The 16,405-nt window shown below is 33.3% G+C and overlaps 1 protein-coding gene across 2 annotated transcripts in view; it reads right to left on the reverse strand.

Moving 5' to 3' along the window:
- CNBD1 (cyclic nucleotide binding domain containing 1) overlaps positions 1 to 16,405 on the reverse strand; it is a 563,418-nt gene that overhangs the window by 283,686 nt on the left and 263,327 nt on the right. The window lies entirely within an intron of this gene.

Here is a 16,405-nt window from a genome sequence, read left to right on the forward strand (position 1 = left end):
TCTTAGTAATATTTTCTCTGAATACATCTAAATACAATCGAATTATCTACCCATACTCCTACTAAGACCCATAACTCCCTGATTTTTGTTCATAATTCTAATTACATTCCAGTAATCATGTATTTTGTTGTTGTTGTTGTTCTTGCTTTTTGTCTTTTTGCCTTTTCTAGGGCCACTCTCGCAGCATATGGAGATTCCCAGGCTAGGGGTCTAACGGGAGCCATAGCCACTGGCCTACGCCAGAGCCACAGCAATGTAGGATCCGAGCCGTGTCTGCAACCTACACCACAGCACACAGCAACACCAGATCCTCAACCCGCTGAGCAAGGCCAGGGATCCAACCTGCAACCCCATGGTTCCTAGTTGGATTCATTAACCACTGCGCCACAATGGGAACTCCTGTTGTTGTTGTTATTGATGGCTATGTCCTACAAGAACATAAGCAAATAAAGGCAGGGTTTTATTAGCTTCTGTACTATGAACAACAGTGCTAAGATGTTCAATATATATTTGAGAATAAATGAATTAGTTCACATTTTCCTTAGGCTATTTCTGTCTGCTAGTAAATTCCCCCATTTTTTTTTTCAAAATTCATGACGATAAATTTGCTTAAAGTGAGTGAATTTTACTTCAGTATCTATTATTACCATATTACTTTGTATGTCTTTTCTATATACCTTCTATAACTACTGAAATTCATGCCATACATATCCAAACCTTTTATTGGTTCAACTTCTCCTCAGAGCTGACTTCTTTTTAGCATATTAGAAAGGTATGGTTATTTTTATAATACATATAAATCTACTACAGTGTAAGAATTTATAACTTTATTTACTATAACATGATAAATAATTAAAGATTATGAATTGCATTTATCTCATAATTGCTGGCTACAAAGTGGCTGAAAGCTAGGACATATGGATAGTAATAAAACTTTGAGGTTTTGCATTTTTATAAAAATGTGTGATAAAATGATAAGTACTATGTTAATTTTTTTCCAATGATTTTAGGAAAACAAAAGCCATATTCTTCAGATGCTGATATACATTATCAGTGCTGGATTTGTTCAATGGTGTAATAGGATTTAGAACTAAGCAATTGTATTACTAAAAAAAAAAAAAAACCTCCAGTATTGAAATTCCTATAAGAAAATAACTTCATTATTTTTAAGATAAAGTTTTCTAGTTCTTGAAATTCCAATCTTTCTCCCCATAGGAATAATGATTTTATAAAATAATTCTCAATACCATGAGGTTTCTTAGGAATCAGTCTTAGTCTATTGTCCTAAATCCATTATTTGTCCTAAATCTATTTTTAGGAAGTAGCAAAACTAGTCACAGTATTACAATTTGGATCATGACAACTACTTCTTAAATATTCCCTTTCGCATTTTACTTCCACTTTATATTTCTTAAATGTTTCCTACTACCTCCAAGGAAAAAAATGATGCATATAATCATAAAAATAATTAACATTTGAATTGCATTTTGACATCTTCAAAGCAGTTTCACTTATAATGTGTCATTTAACTTGAACAATAACACTGTAAATTTAAATATTTGATATTTTCTCATTATTTAAAGAACATGAGAAACCTCAGATTTCAAGATAATACTGATAGTTTAATATACAGATGAAGCCTGGTTGTAGATATCATTTTTTCCCCTGTCTTGTTATTCTGCTTAAAGAAGAATACAGAAATAATATTTTTCTTAAAAGAATTTTATCCAAATGACTCTTATTTATAGTTATCTTTATTTTACATAAACTATGAAGTCAGCAATAATAAGAAACAAATAATATCTGTTGTATGTTGTATTACAAATATTAACTTAAAAGTGAAAAGTCAGTAAATGTTCCTAGTAAGTATTATGAAAAAGTAAGGTTTTTTGTTTGTTTTTTGCTTGATAGGGCTATGCCCATGGCATATGGAGGTTTCCAGGCTAGGGGTCTAATTGGAGCTACAGCTGCTGGCCTAAGCCACAACAGCAACCACAGCAGCAACCACAGCAACGCCAGATCCAAGCCACGTCTATGACCTAAACCACAGCTCACAGCAACACCAGATCCTTAACCCACTGATCAAGGCCAGGGATCAAACCTGAAGCCTCATGGTTCCTAGTCAGATTCTTTTCCACTGTGTCATGACAGGAACTCCTGAAAAAGTGAGTTTTAATCTGAGTTAACAGACATAATCTTGCCAGACTGCATTTAGTGTGATAGGATTTAATTGAGACCACTACTGGACAACATACTTGAGAAATTGAAGACTAAGGGAACATAATAAACAATCATATTTCCTGGATGAATAAACCACAATATAGTCATCTAGCAATGCCCTGTGGAGCTATATTAGAAACTGAAGCAAAAAGGAAAATATGCCCTCTATATATACCTACCACTTAACCTTCATTTTGAGTCATGTGGAAAATATTCATAAAAAGCTCTGTAACAAAAATTGAGTATTTATAAAGCTCTGCATTGCCCAGTCTGTTCACATAGCATTGTTAACCTTCATAAATCCACCTTGCAGGGACCCATCCACCCAGTGGTTCAGAAACTGTGGGCAGATGGAAAACAATAGCACTTGCCATTGAACAAAAAATCAAGATTGTTAAAAAAAATCAAGAAAACAACAGTCCATTTAAATTTTGATATTTTGTTCATCATAGATTTTTACATTACTTTTAATTTAATTTAATTTAAATTTTAAATTTATTTATTATTACTCAAATGAATTTATCACATCTGTAGTTGTATAATGATCATAACAATCCAATTGCACAGGATTTCCATCCCACAACACAAGCACATCCCCCCACCACCCAAAATCTATCTTTCCGGAGACCATAAGTTTTTCAATGTCTGTGAGTCAGCATCTGTTCTGCAAAGAAGTTCCATCTGTCCTTTTTTCAGATTCCACATGTCAGTGAAAGCATTTGATGTTGGTGTCTCATTGTATGGCTGACTTCACTTAGCATGATAATTTCTTGGTCCATCCATGTTGTTACAAATACCTTTAGTTCGTTCCTTTTAATGGCTGAGTAATATTCCATTGTGATATATATGTACCACTTCTTCTTGATCAACTCCTCTGTCGATGGACGTTTAGGTTGTTTCCATGTTTTGGCTATTGCAAACAGTGCTGCAATGAACATTGGAGTACACATGTCTTTGCGAGTCATGGTTTTCTCTGGATAGATGCCCGGGAGTGGGATTGCTGGATCAAATGGTCGTTCTATTTTTAGTTTTCTGAGGAATCTCCATACTGCTTTCCACAGTGGTTGAACCAATTTACATTCCTATCAACAGTATACTAGGGTTCCTTTTTCTCCACACCCTCTCCAGCATTTGTTGTTTGTAGACTTTTTGATGATGACCATTCTGGCTGGTGTAAGGTAGTACCTGATAGTGGTTTTGATTTGCATTTCTCCGGTGATGAGGGATGTTGAACATCTATTCATGTATTTTTTGGCCATCTGTATGTCTTATTTGGAGAACTGTCTGTTTAGATCTTCTGCCCATTTTTTGATGGGGTTGTTTATTTTTTTGTTATTGAGCAATAGGTAGTGTTTATAAATTTTGGAGATTAATCCCTGTCAGTGGATTCACTTGCAAAGATTTTCTCTCATTCTGTGGGCTTTTTGTTTTCTTTAGGATTTCCTTTGCTGTGTAGAAACTTTTAAGTTTAATTGAGTCCCATTTGTTTATTCTTGTTTTAACTTTTGTTTTTACTATCATTACTATAAGAGGTGGATTGGAGAAGATGTTGCTGTCGTTTATGTCAGAGAGTATTTGGCCTATGTTTTCTTCTAAGAGTTTTAGAGTGTCTGGTCTTATATCTAGGTCTTTAATCCATTTGGAGTTTATTTTTGTGTATGGTGTTAGGAAGTGTGCTAATTTCATTCTTTTCCATGTGGCTGTCCAGTTTTCCCAGCACCACCTATTGAACAAGCTGTCCTTTCTCCATTGTATATTCTTGCCTCCTTTGCCAAAGATTAGTTGGCTGTAGGTGTGTGGGTTTAATTCTGGGCTTCCTATCCTACTCCACTGATCTATATTTCTGTCTTTGTGCCAGTACCATACAGTTTTTATGACTATTGTTTTGTAGTATAGTCTGATGTCAGGGAGCCTGATTCCTCCAGCTCCATTTTTCTTTTTCAGGATGTCTTTGGCTTGTCTGGGTCTTTTGTGCTTCCAAACAAACATTAACATATTTTGTTCGAGTTCTGTGAAAAATATTCTTGGTACTTTGATAGGGATTGCATTGAATCTATAGATTGCCTTAGGTAGTATAGTCATCTTGATAATATTAACTCTTCCAATCCACGAGCATGGTATATCTTTCCATCTATTTGTGTCATCTTTGATTTCTTTCATCAGTGTCTTAGAGTTTTCAGAGTACAGGTCTTTTGTGTCTTTAGGTAGGTTTACTCCTAGGTATTTTATTCTTTTGGATGTGATAGTAAATGGGATTGCTTCCCTAATTTCTTTTTCTGCTCTTTCATTGTTAGTGTATAGAAATGCTGTTGATTTCTGTGTATTAATTTTGTATCCTACGACTTTCCCAAATTCATGGATGATTTCTAACAGTTTTCTGGTAGAGTCTTCAGGTTTCTCTAGGTATCATGTCATCTGCAAATAGTGATAGTTTTACTTCTTCCTTTCCAATTTGGATTCCTTTTATATCTTTTTCTTCTATGATTGCCATGGCTAGGACTTCCAAAACTATGTTGAATAGTAGTGGTGAGAGCGGACATCCTTGTCTTGTTCCTGATCTCAGTGAGAATTCCTTCAGCTTTTCACCATTGAAAATGATGTGAGCTGAGGGTTTGTCATATATGGCCTTTATGATGTTGAGGTAGGTTCCCGCTATGCCCACTTTCTGAAGGGCTTTTATCAGAAATGGGTGTTGGATTTTGTCAAAGGCTTTTTCTGTGTCTATTGAGATGATCATACGGTTTTTATTCTTCAGTTTGTTAATGTTAATTTTTTAAAAATTCCACTGAAATATATTTCATCTTGATTACTGGGACTTTCGGTATACTCCCTTCAATTTAGCCCCTGATCTTAATCCCAGCCTTGATCCCAGATATAAGTATCATCAAAAAAATTTAACTGAAAAGTTCTGTCTTTTGAAATAATCTACCTCAACAAAAGGTGCATGTTGTTTTAGACTAGAGCATACTAAGATAATGAGTTCTTAAATCAGACTTCCAAATCTAAATCTTAGCCTCATCACTTAGGCAACATTTCAAGGATGTTTACTGCAAAACAATTTAGAGAATATGCTTCTCAACTGGGAGATTGTTGCCAGAAATACTACAGATACATTACAAACAATTATTTCTACAATCATTGAGTGGGGAGACATTTACATGACATAGTAGATAACAGAAAAACAATACAAAATATATCAATATTATCCCAATGTTGTAAAACTAACCACTGTAAATTCTTTTGATCATATACGCATTTATACAGCAATGTGGTAGCTTTTAGGATAGTCACCTTGAAGAGAAAAGGAGGAAGAAAAGCAGGTTTATTTGGGAGTAAGCCAAATTTCTAAATGACATTTAAAAATAAATGTTCATATAAACAATGTATTCATATTATGATTTCATTAGTATAAGCATAAAGGTGTTTGAATAAGGTAGAATAGAGATACTTGAAAGAATGGCCACAAAAATATTAATGATGATAACATCAAAGTTGTGGGATTTAAGGTAAATATTATTATATGCCTAATATTTCCAAGGAATGCTGAAATTTTTCACAATGAATGCATATTATTTCTACAACTAAAAATTTTAAGTATTTTATATAATCACACAGCAACAACTGCATTTGAGTTTCAAAAATGACTTTGAGGACTTTGCTCAAAATGACAGATCAAGCACGGGCTGTAATTTCCTTGTTAATAAAAAAGAAATAGTAAATACATAACTATACTCTGTCATAGAAAAGGGGAAAAAATTGTGTGGTGGGGATGCAGAGCTCCTGACACTGGTTGTGCATGAAAAATTTCTCTCAGAGAGGAACATTTAAGGGTAAACAGAAGTATGAGAAGGATCCAGCCATAAAATTTTGTGGCAAGAATAGTTGGGAAAGAACTGTCCAAATAAAATAAGCAGATGTGCAAAGATCAAAAATTCTGAGGAAAAAAAGAGAAGTTGACCAGGTATTTGAGTAGCCAGGGATCAACGAAAAGGGCTGGATTTTGGGAAGAATGGTCAGGGTCAGATCCCCTAGGACATGTGGATTTTTTTAAGGAATTTAGTTTTTATTAGAAGAGCAATGGTAAGTCAATAAACAAATTTAACTAGAGAATCAATGAAATTCAGTTTGTGTTTTGAAAACAACATTCCAGAAGCTAAGTAAATACCAGACTGGAAGGCAGAAGTAGTAGCCACCAAGAAACTACATAGGAGACTATTACATTATCCAAGTGGAAAGTTAGGGTGACTTGCACAGAGATGAAGTCAGTGTGATTGGAATAAAGCAGAAAAATAAAACCAAGATATATTTTAGAGATAAATTGAAAATACTTCCAGATATTTGTGTGTAAATGCGGTAGGGAGTATCAAGTATAATGCTTAGGTGTGTCACTTCAGTGGATCCTGATCTGATTTACAGAGAGAGAAAGAGAAATGGAAGAGAGAGTTTTAGAGTTATTTGGAGTGAGAAAGGTGTTCCATTTTGGGCATGATAAAGTGGATAAGCCAAAAAATGGCCCTAAACATGAACATAGAGTTCAGAGAAAGAAATCATGGCTTATTTGCTTTTGTATTTTTTCAATACCTAAAAACTTACTTCATTTTACAAGTTCATAAATTTTGACTTAGAAATTTCACTTATGGAGGGAAAGAGTGAGTTATACTGAGGGTTTGGAGTTATGGATGGAAACTATTACATTTAGAATGCACAATCAACAAGGTCCTACTGTATAGCACAAGAAACTATGTCCAATCTCTGGAGATAGACCATGATGGAAAAGAATATAAAAAAAAAGAATGTCACTTTGTTGTACAGCAGAAATTGGCACAACATTGTAAATCAACTATACTTTAATAAAAAAATTTCATTTATGGAAAGTTATATTTAGGAAATTTTTAAAATGTGGACATAAATTCATTTACAATAATTTCATCATATACGATAGTAACGAAACTAGGAGAATGTGCATAAATAAACAATATTACAAAGAAAATTTAGGATTTGGTGAAAGAAAATGGAAATCAACAAAATGAGAAGGCAACATATAGAATGGTTTCCATATCTATCTTTTCCTCCATGTACATATAACATCCCAGCACCATAGACCTGATCTTGTATTGGCATTGTCACTAGGGAAAACAAGTGCTGGAGATATGGATAAAAATTTCAGAATGAAAAATAGTTAAAAGAAATAGGTGAGGGGGATTAATAGGTACAAAGTTCCAGTTGCAAAATAAATGTCATGTATATAAAATGCACAATGTGAAGAATATAGTCAATAAATATGTAATATCATGGTATGATTACAGATGACATCTGGACTTATCATGATGATCATTTTGAAATGTATAGAAATATCAAGTCACTATGTTTTGAACCATGACCTAACATAGTGCATCAAAGAGAGGCAGAAGGTCTAAGTCTGTGTTTTAGAAACAACTTGCAATATGTTTGAACACTCAGTGTCTCTGGATTAACTCCCTGAAAATGCCCTGTACAGAGCAACTCTTCCGCATCAAGACCTAAGTTTGAAATGGCTTTGTAATCTAATAAAATTGTGCTCTGGAGTTTCCATCACTGCTCAGTGGTTAAGGAACCCAAATGACATCCATGAGGATGCGGGTTCGATCCTTGGCCTTGCTCAGTGGGTTAAGGATCTGGCGTTGCCATTGAGCTGTGGTGTAGATGGCAGATGCGGTTTAGATCCTGCTTTGCTATGGCTCTGGCATAGGCCAGCAGCTACAGCTCTGATTTGACCCCTACCCTGGGAACCTCCATATGCTACCAGTGAGGCCCTAAAAACCAAAAAACAAAAAGGACTCTGATCACATTTTGAACTTTAAATCTCATATTCTAGAGGTTTTCAAGGTTCAAAATAAACTTATGAAATACATACTGTATTTTAACAATATGGCATATTTTATATTCTTCTATATTTAGAAGTGGATAGGTTTTCAAGGTTCAAAATAAACTTATGAAATACATACTGTATTTTAACAATATGGCATATTTTATATTCTTCTATATTTAGAAGTGGATTCTTAGTTTTGCTGAATTCCTGGTAAGACATATCTGACAAATTATATTGTCCAGGTAAGTTAGACTGGGTGCTATAGAAATTGGTTTAGAACTTTCAGGGGATTCCTCAATCAAACCTGAAAGATAGGCTTATCAAATTTAATGCTCTAGCAATTTAAAATTCTCTATTTTTACTATTTTGTGGACTCTAGATGGATTTTTATGTGCATTCAATTTTGCTTAATGATTTTGCTCAGTATTTTCTATATTTAAAATTAACAGATCATGTAGGTTTTGTCATTGTATTAGTCCCTTTTGATGATATCATTAAGTATAGGAGAGATTGCAAATTTTCTGTTACAATCAGCCTTCTCTTGAAGTTTTAACGGTGCAATAGCTGTCCCCCTTAAAGCTGATTGTGTCAATAAGAGTAAGTTCCTGCCAAAGCATTGTGAATGAGGTGATGTGGATAATTTTCCAGATTACATACACAAAGGGGAAATTATTTTCCCTTCCACTTCCACTCTTATGTTTTTCCTTGCAGATATATGTGTAGGTGACCTTATCTTTCTCCACTTAAGAAAAACTCAATATCCTAAGGAATGGCAGAGTAGCATGAAAGCAAATTTAGTAACATCTCTAACCTGTTACACAAGCAAGGAAAAAAAACAACTCTAGATTATTTAAATCCTTAAATTTTAGGATCTCTTTGTTAGAAACAAAATCATTAAAATAAAATGCTTGAATCATAGGAAATACATCTTACCATAGTTCAGTCATCTAAAGCTGCACTACAATATGTCCTGGATTTTTTAATTATCATAGGGAATTGCATCTAGTGGAACAATTCTACTGAAAGAAAAGTTTAAATGAGTTACAGCTAGTTCAGGAATCTTCCCATTCTTTACAGAAGATTCGGTGTCTTATTGAATCTGTTATGCACAGATTCCTCTACAGATTTATGTTTTGACTCAAAGTGATTTCAATAAAGACTGACTGTTGAGTATAATATATAAAAATTTTAATAATTTAAAAACATCCTATTGCTTTAAGTTGTTGACATTATTGTTCTAGAAGAATATATTAATAATTCAAGGACACAGTGATTTTTGAGCTTCATCTCAAATGTCACTCTGCTACAGATTAAGTCATAGAGGATATATGAATACTTTTTTTAATATTTAGTTTTTAGATGGTTTTGATGGGTTTTGTTTTATGACAAAGTTAGTACTACAAACTAGATCCAAATAAAAAAATATATTCTAAAAATCTCCTTGGTTTTTCCATCCCTTGGTTCTTTACACCTATGATTAACAACATATTTACATATTTGATAATATTTTTCAGAAAAATATAAACAATTTTTATAGGTAGTATTTGGAAATTAATTTTTATAATACTATTTGCTTAAAAATAACTTGGAGCATAGAAACACTTAAGATGACAAAATTTAATCATCTTACAGATAATGCAATCTACTTGATGATTTGCACATGAAAAAGTTTGTATATATATTTAAAAGTGATATTTTTGGGGGGGTTTAACATCAGATGTTTAACCTCATCCTAATGGATAGCTACACTTTCTCTCGCTCATGCATTCTCTATTTCTTCTTCAGATAATTTTCTTTCTCTCCATAGTTCTATAAATTTTTATGTATTTGGATGCTGTTTTGGTAAGGACCCACAATTTTAGAACTAATATATTTTCCTGAAGAATTAAACTCTTGCCATTGCCTAGAGTACTTACAGTTGTTGCCTCATAGTAAATTTTGTTTTATATCAATAGAATTATATTTTTCTTTTTCTTTTTTTTTTTTTTTTACTTTTTTTGTTTTGTTTTATTTTTTTAGGGTCACACTTGTGGCATATGGAGATTCCCAGGCTAGGGGTCAAATCAGCTGCAGCAGCCAGACTATGTCACAGCCACAGCCACGTGGGATCCCAGCTGCGTCTGAACTATACCACAGCTGATGGCAATGATGGATCCTTAACCCACTGAGTGAGGATCAAACCCACATCCTCATGGATCCTAGTCAGGATTGTTAACTGCTGAGCCATGAAGGGAAATCCTGTTTTCTTATAAATAGTATTTTCTTGGCGTATTTCTTTTTTCACATTTTGTGTGTTGCCTTTTCATTATCTTGATAGTATTCTATGAAGCACAGACATTTTAAATTTTGATTAAGTCCATTTTATATTTTTTCTTTTTGCATTGATGTCATATATAAGAATCTTTTGCAAAATCCAAGCTTATAAAAATTTACCTCTTTGTTTTCTTCTAAGAGTTTTATACTGTTACCTCTTAAATATTTGATCCATTTGAGTTAATTATTTGTATATACAATGTGAAATAAGAGTTTAGTTTCATTCTTTTACATGTTGCCTATCTAGTTGATTCAGCATCATAATGTTTTATTATGTCTTTGAGTGTATCTTTTTGTGTGGCTTTTGTGTGTGTGTGTTTGCTCTAGGTATTACATTATATACAAAACTTTTCAAAGTATCCCGATGTCAACATTGTACAACTTAAGGTATATAAATTTTATGTCTTTTTATTTTCCCTTTCTTTGCTTCAATCATTAAACATTATAAGAAAACTCAGGAAGAGAAGGACAGTCTCTTTTATTTATCCACATTTTTCCTGTTTCCTGTTTTCCTGATGTTCCAAGATTCTTTATTTTGACATTTCCTGTGTTTAGAGAATTTCCTTTAGCCATTGTTTTAGAATAGGATTGCTGGTGACAAATTCTCTTACTATTCATTCATCTGAAAATGTTTTTATTTTTCCTTTATTCTTGAAGGATGTTTCTACTTATATACAATTTTGAGTTTTTTTTTTTTTTTCAGCACCTAAAAATATTGCGTAATTTCCTTTTGGCCTCCAAGGCTGTATATAAATAAAAAAATAATTATATATGGGTGTGTATAGTGAAGATAATATCTCATTTTCTTTTTTCTTATTTTTATTTAATTATAATTGACATACAATATTATATTATTTTTCAAGTGCACAAAATAGTGATTTGACATTTATACATGTTATGCTTAGATCATTATGACAAATTTAGTAACCATCTGTCATATACAAAGTTATCACAGTATTATTGACTATATCCCCTGTGTTATACATTACATCCTTATGACTTACTTTACAGCTAGAAGTTTGTATCTCTTAATCTCTTTCACTTATTTTACCCAACCATCAAACCTATATCCCTCTGGCAACCACCACTTTGTTCTCTATGAGTCTATTTTTGTTTTGTTATTTGTTTTGTGTTTTAGATTACATATATAAGTGAAAATAAACAGTATTTGTCTTTATATGACTTATTTCACTAAGCATAATACCCATAATTTTTTCATTAATTTTTATAGCTGAATAAAATTCATGTATATATAAAATTCATCTTCTATATCCATTCATCTGTTGATGGACATTTAGGTTGCAGCCATGTCTTGGCTATTGTAAATAGTGCTGCTATGAACAGTGGGGTGCATGTATCTTTTTGAATTATGGTTTCTTAGTGTATGCGCCCAGGAGTGGGATTGCTAGATTGTATGGTAGCTCTATTCCTAGTTTCTTAAGGAATTTCCATACTGTTCTCCATAGTGCCTGCACCAATTTACATTCTTAGCAAGAGTGTAGGAGTGTTCCTGTCTCTCTACTCCCTCTCCAGCATTTATTATAGGTAGACTTTTAATGACGACCATTGTGACTGGTGTGAGGTAATACCTCATTGTAATTTTGACTTGCATTTCTCTATTAATTAATGATTTTGAGCAGTTTTTCATGTTCCTGTTACCCATCTGCATGTCTTCTTTGGAGAAATGTCTATTTTGTTCTTCCATTCATTTTTTGACTGTTTTATTATTATTACTATTATTAAGCTGTATGAGGTGTTTTTATATTTTGGAAATTAATCCCTTGTCAATTGCATCATTTGAAAATATTTCCTCCCAATCGGTAGGTTGTCTTTTCATTTGTTAATGGTTGCCTTTGCTGTGCAAAAACGTTTTCTTCTCTCTCTCTTTTTTTTTTTTTTTCTGTCTTTTTGCCATTTCTTGGCCTGCTTCCATGCTATATGGAGGTTCCCAGGCTAGGGGTCCAATCAGAGCTGTAGCCGCTGGCCTACGCCACAGCCACAGCAATGCGGGGATCCGAGCCGCGTCTGCAACCTACACCACAGCTCACAGCAACACTGGATCCCTAACCCACTGAGCAAGGCCAGGGATCAAACCCACAACCTCATGGTTCCTAGTCAGATTTCGTTAACCACTGAGCCACAACAGGAACTCCGATTAGTTCACATTTCTTTATTTTTGTCTTTATTTCCATTACTCTAGGAGGTAAATCCAAATCAGATATTGCTGTGGTTTTTATCAGAGAGTTTTCTAAATGTGTTTTCCTCTAGGATTTTTATAGTATCTAGTCTTTCATTTAGGTCTGTAATCTATTCTGGTGTTTTTGTATATGGCATTAGAAAATATTCTAATTCCATTCTTTTACATGTAGGTGTCCATTTTTCTCAGAACCTCTTATCTTTCCTCTGCTGTATGTTCTTGCTTCTTTGTCAAAGATTGTTGGTCACAGGTGCTTGGATTTATCTCTGGACTTTCTGCCCTGTTCCACTGATCTATATTTTGTTTTGTACCAAAACAACACTTTTTTGATAACTGTAAAGTTTTAGTTTAGTCTGAAGTCAGGGAGATTCCTCCAGCTCCATCCTTTCTCAAGACTGTTTAGGCCATTTAGGATCTGAGTTGTTTACACACAAATTTTTCAATTTTTGTTCTAGTTCTGAGAAAAATTCCATTGGTAATTTGATAGGGATTGCATTGAATCTGTAGATTGCATTGAGTAGTATGTTTATTTTAACAATACTTCTTCTTCCAATCCAAGAAAATGGTGTATCTTTCCATCTGCTGTGTTGTCTTTAATTTCTTTCACTGGCATCTTGTAGTTTTTGAATTATAGCTTTTTAGTTCCTTAGGTAGTTTTATTTCTAGTTATTTCATTATTTTTGATACAATGATAAATGGCATTGTTTCTTTAATTTCTCTTTCCTATATTTTGTTGTTAGCATATAGATATACAACAGATTTTTGTATATTAATTTTGTATCCATCAACTTTACTGAATTAATTGAATAGCTCTCATAGTTTTCTGGTAGTGTCTTTAGGGTTTTCTATGAATAGTATCATGTCATCTGCAAACAATGACAGTTTTACTTCTTTTCCAATTCACGTTATTTTATTTTTTTAAATTATCTGATTGCTGTGGCTAAGACTTCCAAAACCACGTTGAATGAAATAGACAAGAGTGACGGAGGCCCGCTCATCAACCCAGGTTCCGAAGTCAGCAGTGCTGCAGAAATAAGAAGAAAGAGACACAGAAATAGAGTGGGGATCAGGGGGCTCCCTCCTTCAAGAGGCAATAGCAACCCTCTGAACCAACTCATGGTTTTTATTTACTATTTTCTACTTCCTTGTATGTACAGGGCATACATCGGTATTTTACTTCAAACTTATTGGAAGCAAGATATGCTAGGACAGTCATTCCTGAGCATATAAAGTAATCATAAATGTTTTAGCCCTCCCAGGCCATAATTTGTTGTTTGCTTCAAGCCATCTATGGCTTCTCCCATAAACCCCCAAGGCTCCAGTCCTGAAAATGTCAGAGCTGATGGTTTTTCATCAGCAACCTCAGTGCTTCAGCAATCTTGTTTTCAAGATGCCATTTTTTGATGTTGTTCTCATTTGTTTTGCCTCAAGGAACAAAAGAGAGTCACAAGACTTTATAAAGTATAGACTGACCTTCTACAGCCACTCTTTGGCGCCAGTCTTTTCTTTCCATTCTTTGTCACGTCGCATATTCATGCCTGCAACACAAGAGCATACATCTTTGTCTTGTTCCTTATTTTAGAGGAAATGCTTTCAGCTTTTCACCACTGAGTAGGATGTTAACTATGGATTTGTTATAAATGGGCTCTATTATGCTGTGGTATGTTCCCTCTATGACAACTTTCTGAAGAGTTTTTATCGTAAATGGATGTTGAATTCTATCCAAACCTTTTTCTGCATCTATTGAGATGATCACATAGTTTTTATTTTTTGATTTAGGTATTGGAGAAAAAAAAGGGAGAAGGGCCAAATCAATAAAGTCAGAAATGAAAAATTTACAACTCATACCCCGGAAATATAAATGACCTTCCTTTTTTTCCTTGATGAGTTTGGCTACAGGCTTACCAAATTTGTTTATCTTTTCAAAGAACCAACTCTTGGTTTTAGTTTTATTGATCTTTTCTTTTCTTTTTTCTTTTTTTTTTTTTTCCAGTCTGATTCCATTTATTACTGCTCTGATCTTTATTCTTTTCTTCCTTCTTCTAACTTTGGGCTTTGTTTGTTCCTCTTTTTCTAATTTGTAAGTTTAGAGTGTTTATTTCAGATTTTGCTTGTTTGTCTTAAATATTTATTGCTATGAATTTCCTTGTAGAACTCACTTTGCTGCATCACATACACTTTTTGACAGTTGCGTTTTCACTGTTGTCTATTTCCAGGTGTTTTTTAATTTCTTCTTTCATTTATTCATGGTTCCATTTGTTGTCCATAAGCATCTCTTTTAGAAGCCACATGTTTGTGTTTTTTCTAGTTTTCTTCTTATAATTGAAAATGATGGTGGTCAGAAAATACCTATGATATGATTTCAGTTTTCCTAAATTTACTGAGACTTATTTGTACCCTAAAATATGATCTATCACAAAGAATGTTCCATGTGCATTTGAAAAGATTTTGTATTCCATGTGTTCCCCTCCTCCCGAGTGTTCTGTATATATTTATTAAGTCTATAATGTGCTCTTTACAGTTAATGTTCCCTTATTGATTTTCTGTATGGATAATCTAAGTTGATCGATATAAATGGGGTATTAAAATACCCTATTACTGTATTACTGTCAGTTTCTCCCTTTATGTCTTCATATTTGCTTTGTGCATTTAGGTGTTATTATGTTGGGTGAATAAATATTTACAAATTTTATATCCTCCTATTGGATTAAATTTTTATCACTATGAAGTGTCTTTCCTTGTTTCTTGATTTAAAGTATACAGCTTTTTAAAGCAGATTTTGAGGAGTTCCTGCAGTAGCACAAAGGATCTGTGGCATTTTGAGAGTGCTGGGATATGAGTTTGATTCCCAGCCCAGCACAGTGGGTTAGGTTGTGACTGTGGTTGAGATCTGATCCCTGACCCAGGAGCTCCATATGCCATGGGGTGACAAAAATTAAATAAATAAATAAATAAATAAATAAATAAATAAGCTTTTGAAAGTCTAGAGTCACCCCTCAGATTCCACAGGAAATTGTTTCAAGGACCCGCAGTGAGTACCAAAATCCACAGATGCTCAGGTCTCATATTGGGCCATCCCAATCCATGATTTCCATACTCATGGATATAGAGAATCAATTGTATACTTATCAAAAAAAAAAAAAAAAGACACATATACATGGTCCCCCACACAGTTTAAACTGGTGTTGTTCAAGGGTCAAATGTATTTGGTCTAAGTATTGCACCCCAACTTTCTATTCATTTCCACTTACATGTAATAATTTTTCCCATCCATTCACTTGGAATCTGTGTATGTTTTTAGATCTGAAGTGAATCTCTTTTAGGCAGCATATATATGGATCTTATTTTTTTTTAATCCATTCATGAACCCTATATCTTTTAATTGGACATTTTGTTAATTTACATTTAAAATAATTGTTGATAGGTATGTAATTATTTATATCTTGTTATTTGCATTCTAGTTGTTTTTGTAGTTCTCCTTCCTTTCTGTTTTTCTTCTTATCCACCCTTGCAATTTGCTGACTTTGTTTTTGGTTAGATTTACATTCCTTTTTCTTTATTTTTTTGTGTATCTGTTATAGGTTTTTGATTTGTAGTTACCATGATGGTTATATATAACAACCTATGTATATAGCTATATATTTTTAAGTTGATAGTGGTTTAAATTTGTGTGCATTCTCAAAGCAGAATGTTTTTATGTCCTCCTACTATTCAATGCTTTTGATGACATATTTTATATATTTTTATTTTGTGTGTCTCCACTATTTTAGATATAAATAATTTTACTACATTTGTCTTTTAATCTTCATGTTAGCTTTACAGATGAT

The sequence above is a fragment of the Sus scrofa genome, chromosome 4 (genome assembly GCF_054392235.1).
Source record: "Sus scrofa isolate SSC_HxYL_T2T_F1_AM1 chromosome 4, Sscrofa_HxYL_maternal_Yorkshire_Landrace_v2.0, whole genome shotgun sequence".
Taxonomy (NCBI): Eukaryota; Metazoa; Chordata; class Mammalia; order Artiodactyla; family Suidae; genus Sus; species Sus scrofa.